Source organism: Pteropus alecto, unplaced genomic scaffold, assembly GCF_000325575.1.
Source record: "Pteropus alecto unplaced genomic scaffold, ASM32557v1 scaffold71, whole genome shotgun sequence".
Classification (NCBI taxonomy): Eukaryota; Metazoa; Chordata; class Mammalia; order Chiroptera; family Pteropodidae; genus Pteropus; species Pteropus alecto.
This window is the reverse complement of record NW_006433024.1, coordinates 6,584,717-6,595,231: the sequence shown is the minus strand read 5'-3', so window position 1 is coordinate 6,595,231 and position 10,515 is coordinate 6,584,717.

Sequence of the window (10,515 nt, the reverse complement as noted above, 5' to 3'; positions counted from 1 at the left end):
TTAATAAACATGGACACTTAATCCTTGAGAGCCTACTAACTCGCTTTGGTTTCTTAATGTGGTTAAGTCTTCCATTTTTTGTCTTTGGTCCATTTGTGGAGGCTAACTTAAATATCATATAACTGTCCTTTCTCTGGAGCTATTTTGGCCTATCATGGCAACACAAGTTGTTTTATAGTGAAAAGAAGCTTGTCAGTAATTGTATATGCCTTTCCCTAATGAAATAGGAAAATAAATTTTATTTATATTTGGTATAAAAATACAGTTTTTTTAAACACTTTTTGAAAAGTGTTTATGTTGTGGGGAAAGCTGGTAATAAGGAAGCAAAATAGTAGCAAAAGGGATCCTCGATTTTGAAAAGATTGAGAACAATTAAAATCAACTGATCCTGTTAAGGTCTTGTTGAGTATGAAAGACTGTATAGGAATTCGTAATATAATTTCAAGGTGTTTTAGCCTACTCTTAATCGTAAATTTCCTAAACCCTATTAAAGACAGGAAATGGTTTTTATCATTTTATCAGGTTTGGAGTTCCTCTCATTCTTTATCAAGTGTCTGGAAAGTTCTCTGAATTGCATAAGTACCAACTATAAAATATGACTCACTGCATTTTTTTGGTGAGTAATGCAATTAACACTGTAATATAGTAGCCACTATTTAAAAAATTCTTATTAACATTTATTAACTGCTAGCATGGAGATTTTTAAAACTTAAGACTCAAGATGCCCATAAATATTTTTCAACAAACTTAACAATGTACCCTTTCCTCAAAGAATGATGTCCTATTACAAATACTGTCATTTAAAAACACAACAGAGCACTTCACTGCATAAAAAAAAAAAAAAAAATGAGGGGCACAGCTTGCCTGGAAGAATTTGGGAAAATTTTTTTCACGAATGGAAAGAAAATTGTTATTTCAAACATGAAATGCGTACAAAAAATAGCTCAACTGAGGAATCATACTAAAGATGTGTCAGTAAAATTGCTGTATATGAGCTATCCTTTTGGCATTTCGTCTTCAAGATTATTCAGTAAATGCTCTATAATATGTGAATAAGCAATATTTTTTGTGTGGTGATGGAGTGAGGAGGGAAGAATTTCCCTCCTTTTTAAAAAGTAATCATTTGTATTAAATATCTTTTATTGTAAGTGGTTTTCCTGGCTCACATATGCCGTGGTTACTAGCTCCTGGTCAGGAACACAGTGATTTACCCAGAATATACACTCATCTTTTAATGTTGACCTGAAAGGCCACCCTGGTGTAGTCGATCTGAAGCAATTTTTAAAGAGGATGTTAGTATAAGTTTGCATAATTTTGAATGTGGGTACAAAGATCTGTTTTGATCATCTTATTTTTTAGGTTGTTTTGTAGCTACACCCAAACCACTGGCCCTTAGAGAAGAGGAACTAGAAGATGCAGTTTCTTTGTGGTCAGCGTCACTGCACTGCATGACTCCAGGGGGCACAGCTTGCATCATCTTCCATGTACAGTGCAATTAAATAGAAGATAAGAGATTATTAGCTATTCATTTATTCTCAAGGGATAGTAATTACGGAGGAGAGAATTTTTCAAAAAGCGAAAACTGATCTCTGCTTTAACAAAACCAGATATACAGAAAGACTGCCATTTAATCTGGGTTTAAAACTGCGCTGTCCAGGGAGGGGGTCAAGATGGTGGAATAGGTAAAAACAGAGTTCGCCTCTTTCCGGGATCGCATTAAAAATGACAACCAAATTATAAAACAATCGATGTAGAGAACCACCTGAAGTCTAGCTAGTCATAACACACATCTGAGGATATAAAGAAAAAGCCACATCAAGACCAGTGGAAGGGGCGGGAACACGAAGTGGGCGGGTCTGGCACCCACACGTGGTGGTTAAGCACTGGGAGGGAGATTGTGGCTGCCAAGGCCCACACAGGCAGGGTCACCCCAGCCCAGGGTTCCAGTCCCACAAAATCTGACTACAAACATCAGTGGGCATTCCGACCATCTGAGTGAGATAGAAGGAACCTGAAAACCGAGATGTCCCTCTTAAAGGGCCCGCGCACAGGCTCACTCGCTCCCACACACTTACCCTGGGCTCTGGTGGAGGGTCAGCAGCTCGGGAGGCACAAGAGAAAAAAGGGAAAAGACTGAGTTGTTTGGCGCTGGAGGGAGAGCTGGGGGAACAGCTGCCATTGTTTCTTTGCCAGGCCCCTGTTTGGGGCAGCGTGCAGACAGGTGCCATCTTGCCTGTGTTGAAACCTCCTCCTCCCTGCACGGCCAATTCTGAAGCTGCATTGGCCGGATGAGACCCGCTTGCTCCATCTCGCGTCTCCCTGGGACCCTGCCCCACGCAAACCACAAATTGCACACCATAGGCCATTGCCAGGCACCGGCCCCGCCCCACCCCGCCCCTTTCGTGGGCCTCCCATCCTTCACAGACTAACAACCTTTGGCTTGCAGAGCCTGTCTACACGTACCAGAGGAAACTTTCAGTGGTGGGCCACTGGCACCAGCACGAGCTTCTGTGTCTCTTGGGTGGATTGCTGGGTTTGCAGGCCCAAGGAAGACAGCGGCTGGCCTCACTGTGAACTGTGACTTTTGCAGAAGTCTGCGAGCTCAGCACAGGCAATAATTCCTACTCTGCACTGACCTGAAAAGAACAGCTCACTCCGCCTCGTATCTCCCTGAGACCCCACACCACCCAATCCACAAATTACCCTCAGTGAGCCAGTTCCCAGGCAGCTAGCCCACCCTGTGCTTTCCCTGGGCCACAAATTCAACAGCAAACAACAGCCCTCAGTTCGTGTGGCCCACACGTGGCCCTTGCATCCTGGGAGAGATGTTTGGTGGCAGGCCATAAACCTCACCCCGAGATGCAGTATTCCTTGAACAGATCTCAGGTGTCGCAGGCCTGAGGCGGGCAGCAGCTGGCCTTGCTGCGATCTGAGACTTTTACAGGAAGCCACAGATTCAGCACTGGCACGAAAAATGACTCTGCATTGATTAGGGGAAATCTCACTTTACCCTGGTGACTCCTGGGGTCATACCACCCAAATCACGTACCACCCAAAGGCTCTTCCAGCTATGGAGTCTTATGGGCAGCCTCAGGTTGGTGAGGTGCACTGGCTCTTTTGCTAAGCTGTCTTAGGCTCACTATTGGGGGTAACCAGACTGGCTTGCAGTGTGGTCTCTACCACTTGCTTCCAGATCCAACATAGGTAGCAACCATTCATGGATCACTGTGTAACTCCTACCAGATAGCCCTGAGCAATCAAAGACAGAGGCTGACCTTGGCCTATACAGGAGCTGCTCCCAAGGGGCCACAGAACCAACACACCCAGAGGGTGGTGCCAGACTACAGAAGAATACCAGATTACTAGCCCCACAAGTGACACACCCAAAGGGTATTCTCAACAGCCTGCTGAGGAGAAACCCACTCTAAAGAGTTAGCCCCCACACAGCAACACAGACTCCGTAGGTGTGGCCAATCCTCACAGCCCGTCAGCCTAAGAGTCAATCCCATCCACTGACATGCTAACAGTAATCAAGGCATAGCTACAACAGGAGAACACACACAACCCACAAAAGGAGCATGCCCAGAGCCCCCAGGTAGGTGATTAGGGAGACTGCACCACTGGGCCACACAGGACACCTACAACATAAGACCATTTCACCAAGGCTGGGAGACAGAACAGATCTTCCATAGACATGAACACAGAGAGGCAACGAAAACGAGAAAACAAACATGCTGCAAATGAAACAACAGGAGAAAACTCCAGAAAAAAATAAAATAAAATAAACAAAATGGAGGCAAGCAATCTACCAGAGACAAAGTTCAAAACACTGTTTATGAGGATGCTCAATGAACTCAGAAAGAGAATACATGATCTCAGCGAGAACTTCAACAGAGAGATAGTAAGCATAAAAAATGTTACAGAAATCATTTAAAAAGCCAGAAGTCATTACAATAATTGAAATAAAAAATACACTAGAAGGAATCAATAGTAGATTAGATGAAGTAGAGGATCAAATTAGTGAGTTGGAAGGCAAGAAAGCAGAACTGTAAAACAATTTTTTAAAAAAATTTTAAAAAGAGGAAAGTTTAAGAGACATTTGAGACATCAAGCATACCAACAACTGCATCATAGGGATACCAGAAAAAGAAGAGACAGTGTAAGGGATTGAGCACCTATTTTTAAAAACTGACAGAAAACTTCTTAATCTGGCGGAGGAATTAGACATACAAGACCAGGAAGTGCAAAAAGTCCTAAACAAGAAGAACCCAAACAGACCCACACCAAAATATATCATAATTAAAACACGAAAGGTTGAAAACAAAGAGAGACTCTTAAAAGCAGCAAGAGAAAGGCAGGTTACTTACAAGGGTACTCCCATAAAATGACAGCTGATTTTTCAACAGAAATTTTGCAGGCTAAAGGGACTGGCAAGAAATATTCAAAGTGTTGAAAAACAAGAACCTATAACCAAGACTAGTCTATCCAGCAAGGCTATCAATTAAAATGGAAGATGAGATAAAGAGATTCCCTGACAGGAAAAAGCTAAAAGAATTCATCACTAAAAGCCAGTTTTACAAGAAATGTTAAGGGGATTTCTGTAAAAAGAAGAGGGGGAAAAAAAAGAAACCTATAAATATAAATAATAAAATGGCAATAACTATGTACCTATCAATAATCACTTTAAATGTAAATGGATGAAATGCTCCAATAAAGATGCATAGTGTAGCTGAATGAATAAGGAAACAAAACCCATACATAAACTGTCTATAAGAGATCTACTTTGGATCAAATGATACACACAAACTAAAAGTAAACAAATGGAAAAAGACATTTCACAAAAATGGAAAAAGAAAAGCTGGATAGCAATACATATACAAAATAGACTTCAAAACAAAGTCTATAATAAAAGATAAAAAAGGGCATTACATAATGATAAAGGGATCAATACAACAAGAGGACATAACCCTAGTAAACATATATGCACCTAACATAGGAGCACCTACATATATAAAGCAATTATTGACCAACATAAAGAGAGAGATTGACAGTAATGCACTCATAGTAGGGGATTTTAACACCCCATTGACAGCAATGAACAGATCTTCCAGACAGAAAATCAACAAAGAAACAGCAACCTTTAATGACACACTAGACCAGATGGATTTAATTGGTATTTTCAGACTGTTTTACCTCAAAGCAGCAGAATATACATTCATCTCATGTGCACATGGACAGACTACATGTTAAGCCACAAAACAAATCTCAATAGATTTAAGAAGATTGAAATCATATCAAGCATCTTCTCTGACCACAATGAAACTAGAAATCAACTACCAAAAAAATTGAAAATACACAAACACAGGGAAGCAAAAAACAAGCTACTAAACAATGAATGGGTTAACAATGAGATCAAGGAAGAAATCAAAAGAGACCTAGAGACAAATGAAAATGAAAACACGATGACTCAAAATACACGAGACACAATGAAAGCAGTCCTAAGAAGGAAATTCACAGCAATACAGGGCTACCTCAAGAAACAAGAAAAATGTCAAATAAACAATCTAACCTTATACTTAAAAAAAAAAAAACTAGAAAAAGAACAGCAAACAAAACTCAAAGTGAGTAGAAGGAAGGAAATAATAAAAATCAAAGTGGAAATAAACAAAATAGAATATAGAAAAACAACACAAAAGATCGATGAAACCAATAGCTGGTTCTTTGAAAAGCTAAACAAAATTGATAGGCCTGTAACCAGACTCATTAAGAAAAAAAGAGAGAGGACCCACATAAATAAAATCAGAAATGAAAGAAGAGAAGTAACTACTAACCCCACAGAAATTCAAAGGATCATAAGAAAATAGCACAAGCAATTATATGCCAATGAATTGGACAATCTGGAAGAAATGGATAAGTTCCTAGAAACATTTAATCTCCCAAATCTTAGTCAAGAAGAAACAGATAATTTGAACTAAATGATTACCACCAATGAAACTGAATTAGTAATCAAAAAACTTCAAAAACCAAAAGTCCTGGACCGGATGGCTTCATATGAAAATTTCACCAAACATTCAAAAAAGAATTAACACCTATTCTTCTCAAACTATTCCAAAAAATTGAAGAGAAAGGAAGCCTCCCTAATTCTTTTTATGAGGCTACCTTTACCCTAATTCCAAAAGCAGACAAAAATATTACAAAAAAATAAAAATAAAACTGTAGACCAATATCCTTGATGAACATCGATGCAAAATCCTCAACAAAATATTAGCAAACCGAATTCAGCAATATATTAAAAATATCATACACCATGATTAAGTTGTGTTTGTTCCTGGAATGCAAAGTTGGTTTAATATTTTCAAACAAATTAATGTGATATACCACATTAACACATTGAAAGATAAAAATCATATGATCATATCAATAGATGCAGAAAAAGCATTCACCAAAATCCAGCATCCATTTATGATAAAAACTCTCAGCAAAGTGGGAATAGAGGGAACATACCTCAACATAATAAAGGCTATATATGACTAACCTACAGCTAACATCATACTGAATGAGGATAGGCTGAAAGCATTTTCCTTAAAATCAGAAACGAGACAAAAATGCCCACTTTCATCATTTCTTTTCAGTATAGTATTGGAAGTCCTAGCTACAGCAATCAGACAAGAAAAATAAATAAAAGCCATCCAAATTGAAAAGGAAGAAGTAAAATTGTCATCTTTTTGCAGATGACATGATACCATACATAGAGAATCCTAAAGATTCCCCCCCAAAACTGTTAGATTCGATAAATGAATTCAGTAAAGTAGCAGGATACAAAATTAATACTTAGAAGTCAGTTGCATTTTTACACACCGATGATGAACTTTCAGAAAGAGAAATTAAGAAAACGATCCCATTTATGATTGTATCAAAAAAAATAAAATATCTAAGAATCAAATTAATCAAGTAAGTAAAAGATCTGTTCATGGAAAATTATAAGTAAATGGAAAAAGAAATTGAAAACAAGACAAATAAATGGAAAAAGAAATTGAAAACAATACAAATAAATATTCTCTGCTCATAGGTAGGAAGAATCAACATCGTTAAAATGGTCATACTACCCAAAGCAAACTACAGATTTAATGCAATCCTTGTCAAAACACCAATGGCTTTTTTCAGAGAACTAGAACAAATAATCCAAAAAAAAAAAAAAAAAGTAAGCCTACTCTGAGAGTTGGAATGGATGAAATTGAGCAAAGACAGGGCTTGGGTAGATTCCTTATTTCATTACAAATTTGTCCTCTTTGAAGTTAAACCCAACGTTCTGGCCTGAAGAATATCCAGACTATTCCATATCAGTCATCTGCTAGAAGATAAATCACAAAGAAAGTCAATCAGTGCTCTGTCAACCATAGGAGGATATTCTTCAATGTTTTTTCAAACCTGAAATATCACCTTAAGATGATAATATTTCATATTAAGTGATGTGTTCGCATTTCCCAAATTACTAAAAACCAAGAGATGGGAGTACCACATTTCCTGGAACAGGAGTCAAAATCCCTTTGGGTTTCATGGGCCAGACAAGTAACAGAGATGAGCAAGCTAGAATGGGTATAAGCAATAAAAAGTGGTTGGAATAATGACCAGAAAGCTCTAAAATTGTACTCATTTAAATTGTTTTTCAATGTAGTACATGCTTATAAACACATATGGGTCAAATCTAGCCACTCACCAATGTATGACCTTTTGAGACCTAAAGCATACTCTAAACTTGTGTTTTATAAAGACATTTCTGTAACTTTGAATTCCATGAAAGCTAAAAAAAAATAAATTTTTCTCCTTGGATAAAAAAAAAAAACAAAAAACAAAACAAACAAACAAACAAAAACTGTGCTGTCCAGTATGGTAGCCACCAGATACCTATAGCTACCGAGCTCTTGAAATGCCGCTAGTCTAAATTGAGGTGTATCATAAGTGTGAAATACATACCACATTTCAAAGACTAAGTTCAAAAAAAAAGGAATGTAAAATATCTTATTTTTTATATTGATTACATGTTGAAATATATAAGGTATATTAGTTTAAGTAGATTATACTATTAAAATTAATTTCACCTGTTTCACTTAACTTTTCTCAATGTGGTTTCTCAAAATTTTAAATTATAATGTAGTTCAAATATGGTGGCTTGCTATTTCCATTGGACAGCACTAGTCTGAAATATTTGATCTACTCAAGACCTCAGAAATCATTTTCTCCTTTCAATTTTTTTTTGTGCCTAGCACAAAACTTCTATGGGGGACCAGGTTAACCTTGTTGGGACACTGACCAGGTTGGTTGATGCTAAGATTGGGATCCTTTAAAACAGCGTTTAGAGCTTGAAGCTTCCAGGAATAAAGGAACCAGATGAAGTCAAAAGGTAGAAATTGTCAGCCTTCGTCTTTTGACATGCCATAGGATCAAATTTGAGAACTTTGGCTTGAAATGTTTCTCTAGTGCAAAAGTCATTGAACTGGAGTCCATGATAGACATAAGGGTGTTTTATAAATCCCTTGATAGTACATGAAATTAGTGTGTATGTGCCTTTTTCTTTAGAGGGGCTCTAATTTTATTTAGATTCCCCCCAAAAGACGATGACTTCAAAAATATTATGAATCTTAATTCTAGGATGAAATGGCTCATTCAGATAGGCTTTTTCAATATTACTGTTAGGTGGTCATCCATGTTTATGAATATTAGACTTTTTTGGGGGAAAGGCATTTTATTTTTATTTATTCTTTAATAATAATTAAAAATTTTTTTCAACTACAGTTGGCATACATATGAATATTAGTCTTAATGTGAACATATGCATATACACATCATGAAAATCAAAGAACATGGAGCTCAGAGAACAAGAATAACTAACAATAAGTGTTAAGACAGGAAGACTATCAATGCCATTACAAGGAAGATCACCTGGTTATTGATTGTGTCCCAGGAAATTGAGCTATTGGTGATTCAGCACAAAATTCCTGTAACTCTCACACTAAAAGGATAAGTTATAAATTCAGTTCTATTTGGAAAAAAAAACTTTATTCATTTATTCATTCCTTTGTGCTCTCATAATATTTTAACCTCTATTATAGAATTTAACCTGTTATAGTCTAACTTTTCAGAATTGATATAACTGTCTTAATTTATATTATAATGTAGCTGTTCAAAAACAAGGGGCACACCTTTTCATTTTTATTTTTAGTGCCTAGCAAATAGACCCTCAATAGATGTTGTTGAGTAAAATAGTGAATTAATAATTGACTGATTTCTATACACCTCAGAATAAACGATAATCTATGAAACAAATTCAGCTTTAAAGATTCAGATTAAATGGAGGGCTAAATAAAAGGCAAGAGCTGTGTTGATTTAGCCAAATCGACCAGATCTAGCATGTGACCCTGTTCAATGTTCACAAATTGAACTAACCTGCAGAAAGACTGCACACACATTGTAACTGTGATACATTTCTCCCAGGCCTAAACAGTGCTGATTCATTCACCACAGTTCGTGGAGGAAACAAACTTCTAAGTTAGAGAAATATAAGCAGTCTTAGATCTGGGAGTCATCAGGAAATGTTTGATACTTTAAAGAACTGACTGAAAGTTAAACAGGTTAATGTGACATTTCAAAGGGATTTTGTAATTCAATAGCTTTCTCTAGCAGCTGATGTTTATTCTCTGGTTGTAAGGCAAACGTCGAATTTCTTCAAAGGAACAATGATAGATTCTAGAATAACTAGATAGGTTCAACATTCATGATAGGTTTTTTTTTTTTTTTTATTCTGCCTGATCCCTCCCCTCCCCATGAAAAATATATATGTATGTACGTAATAGGGAATGGAAAAACCATCTGGCTAGCTCTTAAACATGGTTTTCTTCTTCATCAAAGAGGTTTCTGTGTGAAAATAATTTCACAGATTCAGAAGTAGGTATGGTGCCACTAAGAAGAGAAAAGCAGAATCATAAAGAATATATGTAAATCAAGGAAGAGGACATAATTTTTTTTTCTTACCATATCAGCATGGTGCAGCATGTAACATGTAAGATGTTTGCCATCATTTAAGTGAATTTGTAGTCTCTTTCAGATGTATGTACATTTTCAAATCTGCTTAAAAAGACTAGTAAAGATATGTCACATTTACTTAGATGAGATTGAGAAGCATATTTTATTGCTTAGGAACTAGGATGTGAAATATACAATGTGTATGTAAAACAATTTCATAAAGCTTTATAAAGGTAATGAAAATCACAGATGAGTCAGTAAAGAAGCAAAATTAAAGAACATTCTTGAAAGAATTAATAAACACTCAGGTGAAAGAATACTTAAAAGTCATCTATTCTAGAAAGTCAATTTTTACAACTGATTTAGGTGTAAATAACAGAAATCAACCTGAAGTGATTTCATCTTAAAAACAAAGGAGAAGAAAGGAGAGAGAGGGAGAAGGAAAGGAATTTAGCAGCTCATAGTGTCCAAGAATGCGCTACACAACCGAATCAT